The sequence below is a fragment of the Phyllostomus hastatus genome, unplaced genomic scaffold (genome assembly GCF_019186645.2).
Source record: "Phyllostomus hastatus isolate PE091 unplaced genomic scaffold, TTU_PhHast_1.1 phas_scaffold_1066, whole genome shotgun sequence".
Lineage (NCBI taxonomy): Eukaryota > Metazoa > Chordata > Mammalia > Chiroptera > Phyllostomidae > Phyllostomus > Phyllostomus hastatus.
The window spans coordinates 521,241-545,492 of record NW_025334004.1 but is presented as its reverse complement, the minus strand read 5'-3'; the positions used below and the strand labels follow the sequence as shown (position 1 = coordinate 545,492).

The window sequence follows — 24,252 nt, the reverse complement described above, 5'->3', positions numbered from 1 at the left end:
TATAATTAATGTTCACTTTATTAAAAAGTATATTTTGTAAATTAGTGTACTGTTACCTCACCGCTTTGTCCTCATTGTTACAAAAATTCTTTAAAGTAATTTTTAGCTAATTATTTAGGAAAAATATATTTATATTTGTCATCAAGCATATTTCTTCTGAATATAGTTAGCTAAGTATTGTTTGCTTAATTTCAAAATTAACATTTGTCTTCTTTATATGTGTGTATTTGTTTCTACAAAATTACTTAAAAGCTTAGATTTCAGTAAGGTAGATATTTCTAATTTTGTATGATGAGTTTGAGATTCCAAAGACACTGAAATAATTGGAGGGCATTATGCTAAGTGAAATAAGCCAGGCAGTGAAAGACAAATACCATACGATCTCACCTTTAAGTGGAACCTAATCAACCAAACAAACAAGCAAGCAAAATAGAACCAGAGACATGGAAATTAAGAACAATCTGACAGTGACCAGAGGGGAAATGGGAGGGGATTATGGGGGGAAAGGAGGAAGGGTTTTCAGGAACATGTACAAGGGACACATGGACAAAACCAAAGAGAGGGGTAGGATTGAGGGTGGGAGTTGGAGATGGGGCTGGGGTTGGGGGTAGTGGGGGGGGGGATGGAAACAACTGTACTTGAACAACAACAAAAATAATTAATAATTTAAAAAGATACTGAAATAAGGTTTCAAGTAAATGACACAAGCTCATAAACTGTTTAAAAATATACCAAGCAGATAATTAAAAACATATTTATTTTAAAAAGGGTCATAAATAGTACCTGGCAATATGGCTGAGACTGAAACTTTAGGGCTTATTCAAATTAATAGTTTAATATCCATTCACATATAAGGGACACAGAAGAAACATCATAATACCAGAGAGAATGTATATATCTCCTCAACTGAATTGGCTTCTCAGTGGTGGTGGTACAGCGTCCAAGAATGTTTGATAGTTTTACTCTGCATGTGGTATGTGTGTAGAGTGTGTGTTTGTTGGTGGGAGGAAGAGGAAGGCTAAGTGAAGATAACCATTGTGTTCTTATTTGGTTTTCTTATCTAATGGTTGTAGATACTAAGAGTTGTGACATAGGCCTTGTATGTGGCTAATAAAGGCTTCTAGTGGAATGAATTAGGGTGTAAACATCGATCACCTTGTGGGCAACTTGATGCCTTTACAAAAGGTTGTTTCCTGGGGCTACTTTTGCTTACAATGTAAGAAGAATGTGTTTTGGTTTGTGCTGAGTATTCATCAGCTACATTATGAAGGCATTCTGTGAATGCAACCCTGTTTTGAGTTAATACAAGCACATAAACACTAGTTTTAGGATTTTCCCTTTATTGTGGTACGTTTTAACCTATAACTTAAAGACAGTATTTTAAGTAGGTAGAATATTCTTTGCTTTTATACTTTGTAAGCATCATTCATCAAAATTATTGAGAGATGTTTAATGAACACTTATAGACTTTACTTTCAGTTGTAATAGTCTAACCTGTAGCAGACTAACCATCTTGTTGAGAACAGCTAGAAATCTGGACAACATATTAATGAAAAGCATTAGAGAAACCAAGCGATGCAGGTTTCAGAGGACAACGCTGTGGAGAGGAGAGCTAGAGCAATACATTCTTTTCTTCTTTCCCATTTGTTTTCATTAATACTAGAAAGCTGTAGAAAGAGTTCTAGTTTAGCACCCATGTGCTGAATGGCTGAATTATGGGAACCTGTGTGGCAACTGTGACTTTCACCTGGATTTCTCAAATTTTTTTTAGGAAATTAAGTTTTTATTGTTATTTTCCACTGTGATATTTTTGGGCTATTTTAGATTTTATTCATTAGCAGAGATTAGAATTCTTCAGAGTGAATCATAATAAATATTACAGCCAAATAACAAAGTAGAGATACAAATAATTACTATGTACAATACAAGAAGTAGCTTTGCATGATTCTTAAAAGCTTAAATTTGCATTAGGTAGACGTGGAGTTGAATCCTGACTGGCCATCTACTGTGTGGCCATTTTACTTTTGGTAAGTGAATTAATTATATAGTTTTTATACTGTTTAAATGATCTGATGTATATAAAATGCCTAGAAAAGTGATTGGCACACAGTATGGCTCAATTACTATGATCAATTATTATTAGAGGACAATATCAACTTCATTAATAAGTTAAAGAAACTTAAATAAAAAATAACCATGATCTACAATATTTCAATAGACAAATTAGTACAGATGTTTTTGTGAATGATTATGCTGCCAATGGTGATATGATAGATACTATGTGCATGAGACACATAATTCTTCTAATAAGCAACATAATGCAGGAAAACATTTTATTCTTTGGTCTAATAATTATACATGTAATCTATTCTAAAAGAGTAAGACTAAAGGCAACCAAGACTTTTTTAAAAAGAAATGTTCATGATATGAGTTATATTACAGAAAAGTTGGAGATAGACTAAATATCTACTAAGAGAATAATGTTAAATAAAATATTGGTATTACAGTAAAATGATATAGTATATAGACATTACAACAATATTTGTGAGGGTGGTTTTAATGTGGCAGTAAGAAGTTTGTTAGATTATGCTCTAAGTTTATGTGGTTTGGATGAGTTTGAGCATGTATACCATATCTAAGTCTATCAGAGCAAAATGTTCCCTTATCTTAGTAGTAGTTTGGGAGAAGTGTGTCTGATTTCAGCAGGTGCAATTACTGTGTACTGTGGCACTTCTGTTAGAAATGTGCTACAAAAATGTATTTTCATAAGACCTTTGGAAAAGAGACTCTGTCTTTGAATATGTGGTGAGAGGGTGTAAAATCTGGAACTGACACTGATGAATTTGGTGCCATGCATGAGGGACTCAGCACGAGGATAGAGCCAACCACAGAAAGCAAATCTGAAAGAAGCACAGGTAAGTGGAACCAGCCAGAGCCCAGACAAACCTCTGGTTTGTGCTTGAATCCACTTCTTCCTCTCAACTTTTCAGTTCTATAGCCAATAATTTCTTGGATTTGTTCCTGCCAGTGTAAGCCGGGTTTACTGACTCTTGAAACATAATAAATCCTAAATAATACACATATGCTATAATACTAAATGGGGAAAGAGGATGAATCAAAGTTGCAACATGCAATGTGTTCTCAATTATGGAATATGTATATTCACAGATAACACTGGAAGATATGTAAAAATATCTCCAGTTGATGGTCAAATATTATTTATTCTTTTATCTTTTTATGCATTTTCAAGCTTTTATAATGGACATATGTTATTTTTTTAACCAGCAATATCTTTTTTTTCAATTCAGATATTTGGAGGTAAATCGGACAAGTCATTTTGAATAAACTCTGTTTTCAAACCTCTGTAACAGCATAATGTGTATATAGATAAGCAAATAATTCAACTCTAGTCACAAAGAAGACATTTAAAATGATTATTCTGAAAGCTTATCTACTTTTCTGTTAATGTTATCTGTCATGTAGATGAAGGTTCCATCAGACACAACATTTTATTTGATTAAAACTTCACCCTGCCTCGTGTGGCTCAGTGGATTGGGCACTGGTCTGAGAACCAAAGGGTTGCCGGTTCAATTCCTACTCAGGGCACATGCCTGGGTTGCAGGTCAGGTCCCCAGTAGGGTCTGTGTGAGAAGCAACCACACGTTGATGTTTCTCTCCCTCTCTTTCTCCCTCCCTTCCCCTTTCTAAAAACAAATAAGTAAAATCTTTTAAAAATCTTGAATGTCATACCTATTTACATGGTATGAGTGACAGAAATGACACTTTTAACTGCGCACCCAGCCATAGTTGGGCCCATCAGCCCACACAATCCAGCCAGCCAAGTTCTGCAAGTCTTCACTAAGTCTTCACTGCAAGTCTGAAGCCTCCTTCCTGGTTTTGAATCCTTAAAGGTAATATTTGGAGTATCTTTTCAATATGTATACTCAAAGGTGATATTATAACTCATTAATTATTAAACTTTTGGTATATTCTCTAGGAGTTTTCCACACAGAGAAACTAAATCTTAAATTCTAAAAGCAGAAACAAAACAAAACAAAACAAAAAAATACAACAAACCCTCTCCTTTTTATAGCATTAAATTTTCAAAGAAGCAATGATACTTTTGGTTAAATTCTTATTTGTCTGTGTATAATAAGAATTGTTTTCATGTCTCTATATATTTCCTTTTGACCTTAAGAGATTTCATTTAAAGAATTTTATATTTAAAAATAGCTTTAAAAAAAGAGGCTTGGTTGTGAAGAAAAACGTATTGCCAAAGGGCAGGGAAGAAAAACTGAAAGCAGCTCGCATGAGCAGTATATCCCCTGAAACTGCAGGGAGTGTGTGAAGAGTGATTTAAGTCTGCTTCCTCAGTGAGAGGATAACAAGATGGGAAAATGTGGACTGGCAATGTGCTGCTCAGACACACATCGAAGGGGGTCCTAGGCCTTCTAAAGTCTAGGTCAAGCTCCCAAACACGGAAACCACAGAGAGTTAATGATAATTGAGATCATATGTTTTTTATCAAAGCTTCCTCAAGAAAAGCAGCTTAAGGGAAAATTCATAAATATGTGTCTTGACCACAGTCTACCAATCCCCTTCCGCATTGGAGCCTTCAGTTAATTTGTTGACTTAATTACCCAAAGCACAGGAAGGTTAAACAGAGTGATAATCTGATTTTCTCTGATTGCTGATCACTGCAGAAAGTGGCTCATAGCAATGCAAAATAAAGCTAGAACCTTAGGCGAGGTAAAATGGAGAGGTGAGGCAATTATCCAGATAATTCAGGCAAAGTTGACTGTTTACAGTAATCAAATTATCTGGATAAGTACCCAACCTCCACTCTGTCTACCAGAACAGTGGCTTTAATCATGTCATTTGGTTATGATTAAATGGGTTATTCTATATATCTAAATTTAGTGTGAACTACTTATGTTTAATAGTAAAATATTTTTATTGTATTTTTTTACGTTACCTTTTAGTCCCCAGAAATTGCCACACTGTTGTCCATGTCCATGAGTCCTTTTTCCTTTTTCTCTCAATCCTTCTGTCCCCCAACTTCTTCCTTCCAGCTAGCTAGCATCCTGTTCTTAACCTATGAGTCTGTACCCATTTTCATGTTAGTTTAGTTTGTTCATTAGATTCCACATAAGAGTGAAATCATATGCTATTTGTCTTTCTCCAGCTGGCTTATTTCACTTAGCATAATGTTCTCCAGGTCCATCCATGTTGTCACAAATGGTAAAATTTTTTTCTTTTTTATGGTCAAGTAGTATTCCATTGTGTAAATGTCCCATAGTTGTTTTATCCCCTTGTCTGTTGATGGAGACTTGGGCTGCTTCCATATCTTGGTGATTGTAAATAATGCCACAGTGAACATTGGAGTGCTTATATTCTTTTGAATTAGTGTTTTTGGTTCCTAGAAGTGGGATCACTGAGTCAAAAGGCAGATACATTTTCAATGCATTGAAATATCTCATACTGCTTTCCACAATAGCTGTGCCAATCTGCATTCCTACCAAAAGTGCAAAAGTTTTCCCCTTTCTCCACATCCTTGCCAACACTTGTTGTTTGTTGATTTATTGATGATAGCCATTCTGACAGGTGTTATTGAGATGGTACCTGATTGTGGTTTTAATTTTCATTTCCCTGATGATTAGTGAAGTTGAGTATGTTTTCAAATGTCTATTGGCCATCTCTATGTTCTCTTTGGAGAAGTGTCTATTTAAGTCCTTTGCCCATTTTTAAAATTGGACTGCTTATATTTTTGGTGTTGAGTTTTTATATGTACTTTGTAAATTTTGGATATTAACCTCTTATCAGCTGTATCAGTGAGTATGTTCTCCCATTCTGTGGGTTGTCTTTTTATTGTGTTGATGATTTCCTTTGCTGTGCAAAAACTTTTTAGTTTGATGACAATGGAACAGAATAGAGAGCCCAGAAATAAACCAACACCTTTATAGTCAATATTCAACAGAGGAAGCAAGCACATCAATGCACTGAAGATAGTTTATTCAATAAATGGTGTTGGGAAAATAGGACAGATATGTGCATAAAAATGAAACTAGAGCATCTTCTTATACCACACCTAAGAATAAATTTAAAATAGATCAGAAACATAAATGTTAGACATGAAACTATAAAAATCCTATCCTAGAAGAAAACAAAGACAGCAAAATCTCAGCCATTGCTCATAGCAATTTTTTATTGTATATATTTTCCCAAGCAGGGGAAATAAAAGAAAAAAACAAACAAGTTAGACTACATCAAAATAGTCAAATTCATAAGGAAAAACCTAAAAGATTCTATAAAAATATCATCCCAAATGATAGAGATAACAAATAACATTTTGTTTGAATAAAGAATGCATTTTTGCCTTTAAATAATTAGAAAACATGAGACCACAGAAAGAAAATGTGTAGGAAAATACTAATCTACTATGGATGAATCTAATATAAAGGCCTGTACAAAAAATGAGCTAAGGGATGTTGAGGCTGTTGGGTAACTGAGAGGTTATCCCACACAATCTCTATTGGAAATCTATATTCTGACTATCTCTGATTGTTAAGGGGTAGCAAAAAAAAATCTTTAAATAGAAGGAAGAATCAGTTAACTATTTTTTGTGTGCTTATTTTAGAAATTTAAGGAAATACAGAAAATTATAAAGAAGAAAACCCAAAATATCACTTGTATTATTGTATATGTCTTTCCATACTTTGTAATAATATATGTGCTACTTGAGGCTCTGGGTCAGACCAGGCATGACTTTTAAATTATGTAGGTCAATAAAAATGTTGGAATTATACTATATTTACTATTTTAGAACACACCTTTCACATTAGATAATATGTTGGGTGTCTTCCTATGTCAATGACTATGTAGATACAGCATCATTTTTAATTATCTTACATAAATACAGCATAAATCTAACCTCTATTTTTGACACTACATGGCTTCCAATTTTCTTATAAACTCAGTGTTGTATATTCTTTTTTAAAATTCATTTTTTTAAACTTTTTTTAAAAAGATCTTTAAGCCCTGGCTGACGTAGCTCGGTGGACTGAGCACGGGCTGCAAACCAAACTGTCGCAGGTTCGATTCCCAGTCAGGGCACATGCCTGGGTTGCAGGCCACAGCCCCCAGCAACCACACATTGGTGTTTCTCTCTCTCTCTTTCTCCCTCCCTTCCCTCTCTAAAAATAAATAAATAAAATCTTTTAAAAAATCTTTATTTATTTTTGGACAGGGGGAAGGAGGGAGAAAGATAGGGAGAGAAACATCAATGTGTGGTGGCATTTTGAGCACCCCCTACTGAGGACCTGGCCTGCAATCCAGGCACATGCCCTCACTGGGAATTGAACCAGTGGCCCCTTGGTTTACAGGCCAGCACTCAATCCACTGAGCCACACCAGCCAGGGCTCAGAGTTGTATATTGTTATATGTGTATTTTCATATACTTACTCGATTGTTCCCTCTAGATTAATTTCCTAGAAATAGTATTTCTGGGTCAAAAGGAATGTATGTATTTTATGGTCATCTATAAGGATGGTCAACTGAATACCATACATTTTTATGACTGTTCAAAGGCACAAGTTGAGTATAAGAGTACCTGGTTCTGTATAGTATATTATCTCTAAACAGAACATAAACTTCAAATTATTTTTGTTTTTGCAATTTGATATGTTAAAAGTCTAATTTTTACTACTTTTCTTTGCATATTTTTGGAAAATAAATGTTATTCTATGTTTTTTTCTATTTCTATTTTTTGTTAATTACCTATTCATGTGTTTTTCTTTTGGGGTATTTTTCAATTTGTTTTTTATATATAAGAACTCATTATCATAGTAAGAATATCAAACCCCTAAGACTATTTTGCAAATAATTTTCCATGTTTTTCACTTGTCTTAGAATATTTTAATTATATTTTTCATATAGAATCTTTCCAAATTCATGTAATTAATCTTGTGAACATTTTCTTTATTGAACCTCCCTTTGATATCTGCTTTAAAATGTCTTTTATTTCCAGAATACTAATAAATTATATATATATATATATATATATATATATATATATATGTATATAACACACACACACGGCACTATAATTTATACCATCTCATTTTATTATTATTTTGAAATTCAGCCCTTGCTGGTGTGGTTCAGTGGATTGAGAACCAAAGGGTTGCCAGTTTGATTCCCAGTGTAAGGAATGTGCCTGGGTTGCAGGCCAGGTCCCCAGTGAGGGGCACACAAGAGGCAAGTGCACAGTGATGTTTCTCTTCCTCTCTTTCTCCCTTCCTTCCCCTCTCTAAAACTAAATAAATAAAATCTAAAAACATATATTTAAAAAATAAAATTTATATCTTTAATCCACTTGGAAGAATAATTTATCATCAAGAAAATATATCTATCGTTAGGGTATTTTGATTATGTCAGTTGCGGTTTTCCTATATTGGTTCTTCAAAAGTGGATAATTTGATGCATGTAAGATAAACACCCCAAGGCACACAGGTATGTGTAAGGTGACACTGACACTGTTTTGAGGATCTCAGAGTGTTTAGCTCAGAGCATGAAATTCCAAACACTGAGAATAATAATAAGATCATAAAAAAGTACAGAGAGCAATCATCAAGTTGTGTGCAAAGAAATGAGAGTCAAACTAGCATTGTTTTATCAACATGATATGTTAGGAGACTGTAAAACAAAGTGTTTTATAATGTTATTTCAGCCTCAATATTTTGCTCACATTGACATTCAAGCTGAGCACAGAAAAAAGACTTTTTTTTACATATAAAGAGAAACTTAGTAACTTTACATTTCATGGACATTTTCTTAGGACATATGAAATGTTTCAGTGAAATGAGGGAGCAAACAATTTCAATTCATTTGATTCAAGAGGCCAAAGTCTCACCCTGGGAAAGCGGTGGTGGTAAGATCAGGATAACAGAGCATCAAGATGAGGGCAAACAGTTCCCTGGGGCAGAGGGAGGTAAGGTTTGGGAGGAAAGATCTGTAAGGAAAAAGGTACAGGAGAGGATTGCTATAATGAGTAATAAGATAGAGAACTGGAAAGGAAAATCGTTTACAATAAAGGCAAGTACTGCAAGAAATTAAAAGATATTAGAAACTTGAAGAAGAATAAATTATTGTTTTGACTAAAAAATAAACTCCAATGAAGTATAATTTTAAGTAATTGGTGAGGTGTAAGACAGACCATTTCCTTTTACACCAGTGCCAGGGATGATCTCCTTTGATTTGCTCAATGGTTATGGCAAACCACCTGTAAATATGAAAATGTGATTCCAGCACATCACTTGACCAAACTTATATTTACGTAGCCACAATAATGTAAATCCTACAATTGATTTTTACAATCAATTTTTAGAGCCAACTCATAGCAAAGATATATGTTAAGACTTTATGTAGTTTCAGGCAGAATGAAATTGTTCACAATTTTGATAATGTACAAGTAAATACATAGTTGACAAAAAATGGGAAGTAAAGGGAGGAATGGGGGAAAAAATGGCAGGGGCACTAATATATTCATGTTACAAAGCAGAAATAAACTAATAGTCTGAAAAGCTAATGGAATAAGAATTTGAGACATAAGTATATTTCAGGTTATAAAAGTAAAAGATCTAGCAATAAAATATATATTAAACATTGATCCGAGTGAGTAGATGGGGGAACAGGACACAGTAGGTGAGTAAAGTCTTCATCTTCCATGTCACAGGGTCAATAGATATTGTCTACACTACATAAAACAGGAAATAGAGTGTGTCTATGTGTGTATATACATATATATGTGTATCTACATATACATATATACATGTATACATCTGTCCCACCCACCCACACACACACGCATGCACACACACACACACACACACACACAGCTATGGAAGTTAACAACCACATGAATTATAAACAGAAAGAGATTGCAGCTATGGGTAAAGGGGGTGGCTGTTGTTTTCTGTCATAAATTTTTCTGTAGTAGTCGATTTGTTATCAAGTACCTGGAGTATTTTGCTAAAAACTCAAACCTAAGAGAAAGTTTGTAGAGGGCCTGAGAAAATTGTTTGCATATTCTGAGAAAGTTGTTACGATCACAGAAGGGTGTTATTAAGCACATGCAAAAACCTTTCTGATTGAAAGAAACAAGCTGGCCCTGCAGATAAAGTCAAGGGCTAATGGGACCTGAGGAGTGTGACAGAGGCAGGGCAGTGCTGTCCCATCTGTAGCAGATGTAATTCCCCTGAATCAAACCGAGGAAATGATTACCCAGAAGTAGGACAGTTTCTAGTATATGCTCATCACTTCCCCTTTCCTCTCCTCTGGCTGCCAGAAACATGGATTTACAATAAAATTTCATGGAAGAAAAGAAAGATTGGAATAGTAAACTGTCTTGCTGTAGGTTATCAGCAATGGATAGCAGAGCTGAAAGAAAAATACAGGTATTCTGACACAAAATCTCCACTAAGTATATAAATCTAAATATCCCATTGCATTCTCTACTTCAAGAATAATTTAGCATTCTATAATACTGATTTGTTAAGTGTTAATTGGCTTTTGAATTAATTAAAACATTTACTAAAGAGATTCCTTTATTACTAGATAGTGTTTCATAGACTGAGACACTCAGGTTATTGGAGTTGCCTCAAAAAATTAAAAATGGAACTGCCTTTAACCCAGCAATCTTACTTCTGGGGATATGTCCTAAGAATCTTGGAACACCAATTTGAAAGAATATTTGCACTCCTATGTTTATAGCAGTGTATTTATCATATGTATTTATTTTACATATTTATTATAGACAAGATCTGGGAACAAATACATCAGTAGGTGAGTGGATAAAAAAACCATGTTAAATTTTATACAATGGAATACTATGCAGCAATAAAAAAGAACTCTTACCTTTTCAATAGCATGGTTGGGAGGGATGAGCCTGGAGATTATTATGCTAAGTGAAATAAGCTAGTCAGTAAAAGAAAAATACTATATGATCTCACTTGTATATGTAATCTGATGTATAAAATAAACTGATGGACAAACTAGAAACAGAGGCATGGACACATGGAACAGGCTGACAGCTGTCAGAAGAGAGTAGGGAGAGGAAACTGGATGAAAGAAGGAGAAGGGATTAGCCATAGTACATGTGCGTAACCCATAGACACAGACAACAGTGTGGAGATAGACTGAGGGTCAGGGGGAGGGCTGGGTGGAGGTGGTCAAAGGGGGGAAAACACAGGGATATCTGCAGTAGTATGAACAATAAAAATAAAGTTTTTTTTAAAAAAAAGGGATAGGAATAAAACTTTGGAATCAAGGATTAGGCAATGACTTTTAGCCAAGATGTCAAAACCACAAAAAAATAAAGAAAAAATAGATAAACTGCTTAACACTCTTAATAAAGTGAAAAGACAACCCACAGAATGGGAGAAAATATTTGCAAATCATATACCTGACAATGGTTTAGTATCTAGAATATATAAAGGACTCTTACCACTCAACATTAAAGACAAATTCTCCAATTAAAAAATGGGCAAAGGACTTAAATAGCCATTTTATTTTTCAAAGAAGATATGCAAATGGCTCCAGCCAAGTTGCTCAGTTGGTTGGAGCATTGTCCCATACACCAAAAGTTTGCAGGTTTGCTTCCCGGTCAGGGCACATACCTAGGCTACAGGTTCAATCCCTTGTTGCAGTGTGTGTGAGAGGCAACCAATCAATGTTTCTCTCTCAGGTTGATGTCTCTCTCTTTCTACCTCTTTCTCTAAAATCAGTAAAAAACAAACATATCTTTAGGTGAGAATTAAAAAACATAAAATAAAAATAAAAAAGAAGATATTCTAATGACCTGTAAGCACATAAAAAATGTTCAGTGTCATTAGTCATTAGGGAAATACAGATCAAAACCATGAGATACTACTTTACATATAAAGGGATGACTATCATTAAGATTATAGAGCATCACAAATGTTGGTGTGGTTAGTGTGTGTTTGATTGTTAATGTGGAGAAAATTGGAATCCTCTTGGATTACTTCTGAGAAAGAAAATGGGGCAGCCTCCTTGAAAACCAGCTCAGCAACTCCTCAAAAAGTGAAACAGAAATTTACCATATGACCCACCACTTCTCTACTCCTAGGTATATGTCCATGAGAATAAAAACATATATATTCGTGCAAAAATTTGTATATGAATGCTCATAGAAGCATTATTGAAAATAGCCAAAAAGCAGAATCAACCCAAATATCCATTAAGTGATGAGTAGATACACAAAGGCACCTATCTGTACACTGGAATATTATTCAGCCATAAACAATAAAGTACTGATACATTGTACAACATGAATAAATCTTGAATGCTAGGTGAAAGAAGCCAACCACAAAAGGCCACATATTAAATGATTTTATTTATCTGAAATGCCCAGATTAGAGAAATTTGTAGAGACAAAGGAGAAGAGAGGTTACCAGGGGCTGGAGCCAAAAGGGGTGAATGGAGTTTCATGCTGGGCTGAGGTAAACATTGTGGAATTAGGTCATTGTAATGGCTATCCAGCTTTGTTTATACACCAAATCCCTGAATTGAATACTTCAAGAAGGTGAATTTTATGGAATGTGAATTACTTTTAAAAAGCCCACACTAAATACACATGTATTATGAAAGAATTGGTGGCCTGGATTACTTTGGTGGTCATTTTATTCTTCCAACCATCCTGAAGAAATAATTACAAGAGATTCAGGTAAATCAAAGATTTACATTTAATTTTATTCAATTTAATCTCATTTTATATTTTTGTGATTTTTTTCTTGTTACCCTTTCTTTCAAAACTATAGCATTTTTTTATAGCTGAATGTAATTTGGAAATAAAAAATTCACATTAGCTTTAACTGCCAGTGCTGTAGACCCGCTGGCACCATAAACAAAAGGGGAGGATTCTGACACTCGGGGGAGATGCTCTTATTTCCCTGGTCCACAAAAAGAGCCAAAAGCAAGCCCTATTATTAGAGCTAGTAAGACCAGATTCACCTTGTGATTAATCACCCAAGTAGAGACAAAAATTCAGGGTGGATTGCACCTTGTGTATGGGCCGGAGAGCTTTTCCAGAGTGCGAAGGGCTTCAGGCTTGTAATTTTTCCCTTCTACAATAATCTTTCTTCTAACAAGCAGTTACAAAATGAAGTTCGGGTGATGCTTTTCTTTGGAAACAAGGTGATTGCCAAAAATATCAGGCCAGGGACATGGCAAGAGAACTTGGTTTTATTCTTCCAGGACATACTATTCTTCAAATTCCTCAAATGAGATAATAAAGGATAACACTACATTTTATCCTTTTGACATTTACTCCATTGCAGTTCCTCCCTCTGGGGAGAGAGAGAGAGGGAGAGGTAGAGGGAGAGGGAGAGGGAGAGGGAGAGGGAGAGGGAGAGGGAGAGGGAGAGAGGGAAAGAGGGAGAGAGGGAGAGAGGTAATGTGGGATTGCAAGATCATGATTTAAAAATATCTTGCCTTTTCCCAAGGTCTTTAAAAATATCTGTGATCAACTAAGCAACCAATTACTGTACATCCCAAATGCATGTTTTCACAGCTATTTTAAGGGCAAGATTCAGTCACTACACATCCTGTCCACTCAAAACAACAGCCAGCCATAGAGGGCAGCTAATGAGTAGGTAGCCAAATGACAATGTCTCCTTACTTTTGACTTCACTTCCAAGGCCCAAGAGGCTGCCTGGCCGTCTCCGCTCTGGCGTCAAACAGTCCCTTGCAGTATGCAGACAATTTAAATTATTACAAGGCAATGTTACAAGTATGAACCCTGGCACAAAATAAAGTAATTACATTCAATTAGCAGTCCCCAGAGTGATGGCCTGATACTGAGGGCTTTAGATGTTGCCTTTTGTTGACTTACAGAAGCCAGGTAATGAGTGAAACTTCAAAGTGTAAGGGATTAAATTGCTGCTTAATTAGTGGAAACTAGATTGGAAAACATGGCAAAAGAGAAAAAAATCATAAAATTTTCTTTTGTTGTAGGAATTCCAACAGTATGCTCCATTTCCCAAATGACAACTGGATACTCAAATACAGATATGTTCGTCTAAGGAAAAACCCACTGGAATGATGTTGTTAGAGGTGTTTGGTTTGTTTGGTTTGTTGGTTTGTTCGTCTGTTTTTGCTTGTTTTAGGTGGGGAGAGCTATTTGATGTCCTATCTGCACCCCAATGGTGTGTCTTCTGTTTTTAACATAAAACAACTCTCATTGTTTGAAGTTTAAAATATGAATACATTAAGTAAATACTTAAAAATAGATGAAGTACTTCTTAAATCCTGCTGCCTCAGCACTAATAAATTTGCCTCCCTGGAGAATAATCCTGTACTCAAACATAGCCAGAAAAATTCTGAAAAATGAAGTAACCTAGGGGAAACTGGCCCTGCTGATTACTAAAACATTGTATTTCATGTTGTTTAAATACATGTCGTTGTTTTCTCTTTGTAATTTACTATATGAAGTGAAGTGGCATTGTCTGTGGAGCAAAGATAGTTTTTTAATAAATGGTTGAGATAAGTGGCATGTATATTATACAAAAATACATTTCCGATGGATCAGAGATTTCAACAAGAAAAATAAAACTAGGCACCAGAAGAAAATGAGGTCTTAAAAATATCTAAGAATAAGCCATTCTAAGAGTGACATTAAATCTAGGCTATAGGAGAAAGCAGGTGAATTGTATGTATTGTAATACTAAAAATTACCTTTAAGGTTTTTAATTATCTACAATAAGATCAATAAAAATTGAAAAGATAAATGAAAAACTAAGAAAACATACCTACCATAAGTACTGCATATAGAAGGCTAATCTCTTTAATGCATAAAGAGCAACAAAAATTAATTTTTTAAAAAAGGTGACCCAAGCCTGGGGGAAATAAATGAACAAAATCTATAAATAGTCAGCAGAAAAAAAGGTCTTAAACATATGAAATATTTTTTAGCCTTATTTATGTTGAAACAATGAAGTTAGATAATATTTTTACTTATCAGATTTGGAAACATAAAATGTTTAAAACATTTTGTGGGTGAGAGCATAGGAGTGGAGAAAACTCACACACAACTAGTGGAACTGGTTCTATGCGTGTAGAAGGCAACTTTGCAATATTGTCAAAATGTACAATTCATATAACTTTGACTTCCAGAAAATTTCTTATATGTTCAAAGATATTCATTGCAGTATTCATTATAAGAACAAAAGAAAAACAATTTAGATGTCTACAGTAGGAGAATGATTAAATAGTATTATGCAGCTGGTCAAAAAGAACTATCTGCTCTATAAGTACTGATTTGGAATTATCTCTGCGGTATAATCTGAAGTAAGGAAAAACATGGTGCTCTTAGGAGTATAACAGGCTATCATTTGTGAAAAAGCAGTGGCAGGCACACACACACATATTCTCTGCTGTCTTTAGAAAAGCATCTAGTAAAAGTAGTGGTCTTGGGGAAGAGGGAAGAGTAGGAGGGAAATCTTTTACTATTCAAATTTGTATATATCAATTTTATATATTTCATATTCACATATATGCTATTACTTTTATGTACAAGGAAACATTTAGTATTTAATATGCACAAATATTCTCAGCATAAAATGCCCTTTCCAGTGTCTTGGGCCAGTCTTAATAGCTGTAATGTATTATATGTGGAATCAAAAGAAAAATAAGCAAAACAAAACAAAAATCATAGATATAGAGGGCAGATTGCCAGAGGTGGAGGGCAGATTGCCAGAGGCAAAATGAGTAAAGGGGTAAAAAGGTATAAACTTCCAATTGTAAAATAAATAAGTCCAGGTGATATAATGTATAGCATGATACAGACTATGGTTAATAGTACTGTATTGTATATCTGATGGTTGCTAATCAAGGAGATCTTAAACATCTTCATCAAAAAAAACATTGTAACTATGTGTGATAAGGGGTGATACTAGATTCATTGTGGTGATCATTTCAGGTATACAAATATTAAATCATTGTGTTGTACACCTGAAACTGAATTATTTATTTCAATTATATCTCCATAAAAGTAAAACTATAAAAAATAATTGCACTGTGATTTTATACTCCCTAAATCTATAGATTTGCAACTCTGAATAGTCTTTGAATTCTATGAGCAATAACAAACTGCTGATTGGAGGAACCACATACACCTTTTATTTAGAAGATAAATATTCAAAGAAATTGATGAATTATTTATTTTGAGCATAACCTCTATCTCCACTTGCTTACATCTGCTTTCCCCAAACTTTAACCCATAATGAAGGAGCAAAAAAACATTACAGAGAGAGACTTAAAACCATTTCTTACGTAAAGTGGATATTGCTGGAAAATTCAGAACCCAGTATTTTTACATAAATAATAATATTTAGAAAAAATACACAATCTAATATTTAGTTTATGACCTCCTGTTACTCATTTATAAATGGTTATATGTAAAGTCATTGACACTAGCACCTTAAAAGACATTAGTTTTGTGCTCTGAATGAGGCACTTTTGCACTTATAACTTCTTATGTACCTCATAGTCAACAAAGAAAAATAGTTTTCAAGAGTTTAATCTTCTACATTCTATCTTGATTTATAAAATCACTTTTCTAGTTATTGTAAAAATGTCCATTGTCTTTTTAAATAACTATTATATGCATTCATTCATTTGGTGATTACTTTGGTTTTATATAGCTATTGGTTATGCAATTTCTTCAGCATGCCCCAGTAGGGGGAATTCTCCAAATGAAGTGAATGTATTCCTTCTATGCCCATGCACATCTCTTACTGAAATTGGGCAAATTGGGTAGTCAGGTGATGACAAAAATGTCAGTAAAAGAAAATTCAAAGCTCTTTCTTTCCCCACCTTTACTGTTAGAAGGAAATATAGTGCACTGAATTCAGATCATTGTTTCTTCTAGTATGTCTTGCAGTCTTAATTTATTCCATTATCTCTCCATCTAAAGTCTTTCCTAATTATATTTAAGAATAAGAATCCTCACATATTCTTTGATCAAGAAACCACAGATTTAGAAATGTATCTTACCATAACCAAAGCAACAGTACAAAAAATATGTGTACAAAAATAATCATTTAGACATTATTAATAGTGGCAAAACCTGACAAAAACACCTATATGCTCAAGAACCAGAGGGAAATGGTGACACATTTACATGATGAAAATTTATGAAATATTAAAGAGATGTCTGATCTGGATCCACAGACTCAGAGAGCCATCCATAACATGTTGTTATTAAACACATGTATAGACATCGATTCTTACAAAAACAAACTTCAACCAAAACCAGACTAGAGGAAAGATGTGTGCAAGTACATGTTTATACAACCACAGAAAGGGGAAAAGTAGCAGAATCCACACCAAGCCACTGCCACCTGTCAGTGTTGGGAGCATGTCAGTTGGGTGGCTTTCAGCTGCAAGTTCCAGTGATCTAGATTCCAGTTGATTCTGAAGATGAAGAAGAGATTGGAGTGGAAATCTGTTTCAGAAATCTAGCCTTGGAGTGATTTTAGGCCCACTGTCTCTCTGGCTCCATGCTTGCTGATTTCCTTGGCTGCTCCCTCCTTGAAGGCTTTGAGTACCACCTTTGTCCCCTTTCTGCTCTCTTCTTACTGGCAAATAGCTGTGGCTGTGCATTTCATATTCATAGGCCAGGGTGACTGTCTAACCCTGGACAGTGAAATTTTGGACAGTGAAATGTGGTACTACTAATACTTATTCCTGAACCACAAGCTTGCGTTGGAGCAGTCCCAGTGAGGCTGGTCACACTTTACCTGTCACAACAGCAAAAGGATGAAAAAGGAGATATCTTCTGCTGGATCTACCGTAGGAGAGAGAACTGAGTTATTTATTTATTTATTTATTTATTTATTTTAGAGAGGGAATGGAGGGAGATAGAGAGAGAGAGAGAAACATCAATGTGCGGTTGCTGGGGGTCATGACCTGCAACCCAGGCATGTACCCTGTGACACTTTGGTTTGCAGCCCGCACTCAATCCACTGAGCTACACCAGCCAGGGCTTTAGAACTGAGTTTTCACAAGCCCTGCATGAAGTTCTTCTTCAGACTCACTGGCCTGAACTGGGCAATGTTGCCCTTTGTGATACCTCGGGCTGCAGGGATGTCAATGCTGACTGTGTGTTTGAGCCTCTCAGCCACTGGGTGGAAGGATAAATTACCTTAGACCAGCAGTTTTCAAGGTGCACAAATAGGGTTTGTTATTGCTATGTTAAATGGTTACTAAATGTTTTTTTTAATTTCTGCTTTAATTGCTAAAATAGTAAATATCAATAGATACAAACCAGATAAAAACTTTTTGGAATCCTTAATATTCCAAGAGAAAAAGGGGATCTTAGACAAAAATATTTGGAAGTCTGCCTTAGACCAAATATGCAGACTTCTGAGGCTCGTGGTGAGCTATGAGAAGGAGCAATATGTAACTACAAAAAATCAGTGGTTAATCAGAGGGACCTAAAAGAAATGGGCATTGGATGAACAGTCAGCACCACCCAGCACATGCAGAAATGAGGAGGTCAAACTGCCTTATTTTATCAACATTTCCTTCTTACTAAATTGTCTCAAATGCACATGTACTATTTTCCTAACTTTGTAAAATGGATTTAATTAAAATATTTAAAAATAATATTGATGAATAATTGTCAGTCATCAGAATGAGATTCAGTTAATCTTCAACCATGACTAAGACCTTTTCTCAGTAGCAATGGGTGAAGAAAACAGAGTTAATTAGATTGTTATATTGTCCCAATAATCCTTATCCCAGGGGTTTTAATATAATTTTAGTAAAAACTACTATATTCTAATTTCTACATAGTAATGGTAATAGCTATTATAGATTTAAAGTGAATTTTGTCTCTGAGTTTAAGTTTGGATGCCCAGAAAAATTTGTTTAGATTCTTTCAAGAAGATAAAACAAACAGTACAGTTTATTTCTAGAATTTTTAATAGTAATGTTTAAATGTTACTTATTTAAAAATTCACAAAAATATTATTTTATTTTGATTACATTAAATTAGTTTGTCCAACTGACAGTGTCTGTGTTTCTAGTCTGGTTTTTAGAATAAAGTTTGGCATATGTGTTAGAAAATTTGGAAGGAAAAGTAACTAGAAATTATTGAATGTTTCCTTTCCATTATTAAGGATGGAAATTGAATTTTGTCAAATAAGGTCATATTCATATTTTTTCTCCCATTTTAGCAGACTTCATACCTTTAAGTTAGTTTTGCTTTCCACATTTGAATCATACTTCACTATTTTGTAACATACCTTAAATACAATAATAAACTCTTTGTTAATATTTTATTTATATGGTTTCTACATTTATTTCTAAAGGACAAAATACTCTACAGTTTGATCTTTGGTATCTAACTTTGTCAGGTTTAATTTCAATATCATACTTTGTAAAATAGAATTCAGAAGATTTGCTTTGCATTCTCTGTTCTGAAAAATATATATATATAAACATGTTTATTTATGAAACAGGAAGATTTATTTGTTTGCAAAACTATCATTAGAACTTGCCACATATGAAACACTATTCTAACTGAGCACTAAACAAATACTAGCTTGTTTAATACTCATAACAACACTATGAGGTATGCACTACTATTCTTCCTATTTTATAGGTGAGAAATAGAGTTAGAACAGATCACCTTAAAATCCATGGGCTTCATACATTGCTTTTATATATCAACTACAAGGTACAATGTAAAAAATAGATATTTCAGAAGCAAGAAGAATACAGTATGCCATCCCAGCCAGATTCAAACTTAGATTTCCCCCCCTAAGTTCAATTCTACTCATATTACCACGCATGTACAAAAATAAAAAATGACATGGACCAGGAAAGATGTAAGGACTTACTTGGCTTTTGGAAAACAGAAAATTAATGGAAGAAAAATATTTTTTCACAGTAGCTAATAATGCCTTCCTTAGAAGACATGTTTTTTATAACCTTAATATAGCCATATTTTTACTGTTTATAGAAATCAAGTCTCCCAGTAAAAATGGTATTTCACCACACTAATTTTTAAATTTCATCACTGAAGTAATACACAACTTATAACCTCTCACAATATTCTGCACAATGGATGCTAGTCACTGGAATGAGTAATTGCTCAGAAAAGCAGCACTGCCTAAATTATGGTGTGATTTGGTATTCAATATTCTTGTTTTCCAACCAAAGGCTTTCATGAGCTGGAGCACTGGACTCCTTGTGCTTTCATCAATCGAGAGAACATCTCTGAGCAGCTTCTGAGCAAACATTTCTTAACAAGTCAATCACAGGTCTGGGGTCTTTATTCCACATAATGGCACTGCCAGACACAATCCTGTCAGCTCCTGCCTCTGTGCATTTACGGATCATGTCAGGACCTCCTCCACTACTGACCTCTGTGTACAAAGGTGGGGACTGGGTTCTCAACCAGTGAACCTTTGGCATCATATCTGCCATGAATTTCTGCCGTGCAAACCCAGGTTCAACTGTCATACCAAGGCCATATCTATCTGATTAGTTCTCAATGCCAAATACTCAACTGTAGTGCCTGGTTTGATGGCAAGGCCAGCCTTCATCTCATTCTCCCAAATGTCCTTGATCAAAGCCCCTGGGTTCTCAGTAGGCTCGAGGTGAAAAGTATACTGATTAGCTTCTGCTATAGCCACTGGTTTTATGTACTGTTCTGGTCTTGACACCACCATGTGCATGACAAAGAAAGGGTCCTGGCCCTTTCAAGTGCTCTTGAAAAGAGCTACTTTCGGAGGCTTGCTACTGCAGGGTGACAAAAGTGATGTTACCCTGGGAACTAAATTCCCATCCATTAGGTCCAGGTGCAGATAATGGGCACCAGTGTCCAGGATTCAGAGGCACTGGGCCCCTAAATTGGCCAGGTTGCTGTTGAGGATGAACAGGCCAATGTTGCAGCCAGACACCATGGTGCTGGCTCCCAAGAGCAAGTTGTAATTCATTTTCTGATACTTTTAAGGGCCTCCCATGATCTCCATGATTTCCTTCCATGAATCAAAATAATTATCTTGTATGACAAGCTTAATTACTTGGAGTTTTGCAAAGCATTTGCCTGTCTAATGAGCAGATGAGCAGTGTGATAAAAGCTTAAAGCATCAGTTATTCTTCTGTCAAAAATTACTGTGGTGGACCTCTTATGACTAAACATTGATTTGGATGAGGGGGGCATACTAGTGACCAGTTGCAAGGACCACGTTTCTGTTCTCATAGCAATTACATTCAAATAGGTATACAACCAATATTCTAGGTCAAGTGGTGGTGCCAAGAGAAGAATAAAATAGGACAGGGAGACACTGAGTGATAGAGGAGGGGGAGACTATTTTAGAAAGGATGCCAGGGAAAATCAGAATGAAGCAGTGGAGCCAGCCATGTGGATGGGTGTCTGAGGAGAGCATTGCAGTAGCGAGGGAAAGGACTGTGGCAGGAATGTACTTGGAGCATTCCAGAAACAGTAAAAAGGACAATATGGCTGGCACAGGATGACAAAGAGGAGTGTGGCAAAGGATGAGTTTGGGATGTTTCTGGGGCCAAGTCATATAAAGCCCTATAAGCCATAGTAAAAACTATTTTATTCTATGAAGTTGGAAAGCCATGGAAAGATTTTGAGCAGAGTGGCATGAGATGACTTATGTACACAAAGAGGTCATTCTGATTGTTGTGTGAGCGGGAATCTGTGTGGAGACAGGGTGGAAATAGGGAGACCAAAGTTGGGGTTGCAGTTTTTGAGGAAATAATTGATATAAATAACTTGACAGACGTGGATGTGGTGAAAAGCATTTCAATTCTGAATATTTTTAGAAGGTAAATTCTCACTTCTATCTGTCTCTTCCACTTTTAAGGACTCCAGTAATTTTCTTGGGTACTCTCCCTCCAGACAATCTGGGAAAATCTCCCTCTTTCAAGGTCACTTGATTAGGAATTTGGTTCCATCTTCAATGTTAACTGCCCTTTACTCACTTGATACCAGGAATTAGGGTAGGGACATTTTGGAGAAGGACATTATTATGCCTACCACAGATGCATGTTTGACAACCAAATGGAGCTACAATAAAATAATATATACCTTTTATTTTCTTCCAAAGTAAATATGTAAGGAAGCAAGATGAAAGGTTAAGCAGAGATAAATGTTGCTATTCTATAAAAATGCCAGATTCAAATCAATTAATTCTCTCTATACAAATTTTAATTCTAAAGCATTTAGAAATAAAATAATTGGCTTAATAATCATTATGTCCTTACATATCTTTATAAAGTTCAAATGAGTACAAATGTAGTAATCAGATTTTGTGATAATTGTTGCTCACTCAGTTAAGCTTTTAAGCCTTTTTTGAGGAAGAAATTTTTAAAAAGCCTTTAATTCTTTAGTCATAAAATTGAAAGCAGTGCATTATTATAATTTTAAACTGCTATTTATAATCAAGTACATAAATGAATCATAAAAAGGACACTAGACATTGCAGGTTCGATTCCCAGTCAGGGCACATGCCTGGGTTGCAGGCCATGGCCCCCAGAAACCGCACATTGATGTTTCTCTCTCTCTCTCTTTCTCCCTCCCTTCCCTCTCTAAAAATAAATAAATAAAATCTTTAAAAAAAAGGACACTAGAAAATGGTTTTAGTCATTAAATAAAATGCTAATTTAGTATTTTGATTACACTGTCATTAGCATGCATATGCATATAAATATATGGGTATACATACACATAAGGACACATAGGTTTATGTAAACTTTATGCATAATTTACTATATATATATAGTTGCTTACTCCATATGTTATAAGCACCACTTTTATGTCACTAATATTCTCTATATGATCATGTTTAATAGTATTTTCTATATGGCTTAGAGCCATAACTTATCTAATTCTCATTATTAGATATTTGAATTTCTAATTTTATTCTAAATATAAATGGCATGAAAAACTTGTATTGAAATAATTGCATAAATCCAGTGATTTATGCTTTGGGTAAATGTCTGAAAGGAAAATTGTTGGGACAAAAGATAAACTTTTTTTTTTTTAAGTGTCAAGCTCTTAAAGCAGTGTTTTCTTTTTTTTAAAAAGATTTTTATTTATTTATTTATTTTTAGAGAGGGAAGGGAGGGAGAAAGAGAGAGGGAGAGAAACATCAATGTGTGGTTGCTGGGGGCCATGGCATACAACCCAGGCATGTGCCCTGACTGGGAGTCGAACCTGTGACACTTTGGTTCGCAGCCCGTTCTCAATCCACTGAGCTATGCCAGCCAGGGCAAGATAAACATATTTTAAGGCTTCCAACATGAAATAATAACTTTAGCCTTTGATATCAGTGCCTCAGTCAATTTAAATACATCTTAGTTTAAAAAGATGCACTTGATTTGAGATTAACTTCTCATGTAGAAAATTTGAATGTCATAAAAATCTTTGAATTTTAAATTGTGAAAATTATTAGTACATCAGAAATAGTAATTATTAGCATCTCAAGGAAAAGTTCAGTGGGCTGCTTTGCTCTATTGTGTACGAATGTGAAGCACTACTTTCAAATTTACATTGAGAAGAAATATTGGTACTTTTCCCTTACTTCCATTATAAGTAACACAAAGATAAAAATATAGAAAATTGTAATGTTAATAAAAATGGTAATTATTGAATACATGTATATGTTTTTTATGGAGTGTGCTAAGTGACTATGTTTACTAGCTTGTGTAATCTTCACAACAAAGCTACGATTTAAATAGTATTATTACTCTCATTTCACAAATATAAAATCCAAGGCTTAGAAAGGTAATAACCAGTTATTAAGTAGTGGAGATAGGATTCAAAACCAAGTCCATCTGACACAAGAGTCTGATCTCCTACAGCAAAATATTGTGCTTCTTTGCTATTCTCCCACAGCTAGAAGTAGTAGTAGTAGTAGTATCACTTTTTTCATTCATTCAAAGATTATTTAGTGCCTGCTATGTGCCAGGCTCTCTGCTAGTTACTTGGAGACTGTAGTAAACATAATACACAGAGCCACTTTCCTTGTGGAGCTTTCAGTCTACTAGAGAAGGAGATTACTACTCAACCAGTAGTTACACTGAAGTGTACTGCATGTTCTATTGGGAGAATTGCAGGGTGCTGCGTAGCTGTGTGTTCTCTGCACCACAGCATTTTATACTTATTTTTATTGCTCTTGTTACACTGGTAGATGA

The 24,252-nt window shown here is 34.9% G+C and overlaps 1 pseudogene; it reads right to left on the bottom strand.

Annotated features, from left to right (window-relative positions):
- Nucleotides 1-20,283: 20,283 nt before the first annotated feature.
- Nucleotides 20,284-20,990, bottom strand: LOC123829064 (annotated as a pseudogene).
- Nucleotides 20,991-24,252: the final 3,262 nt, after the last annotated feature.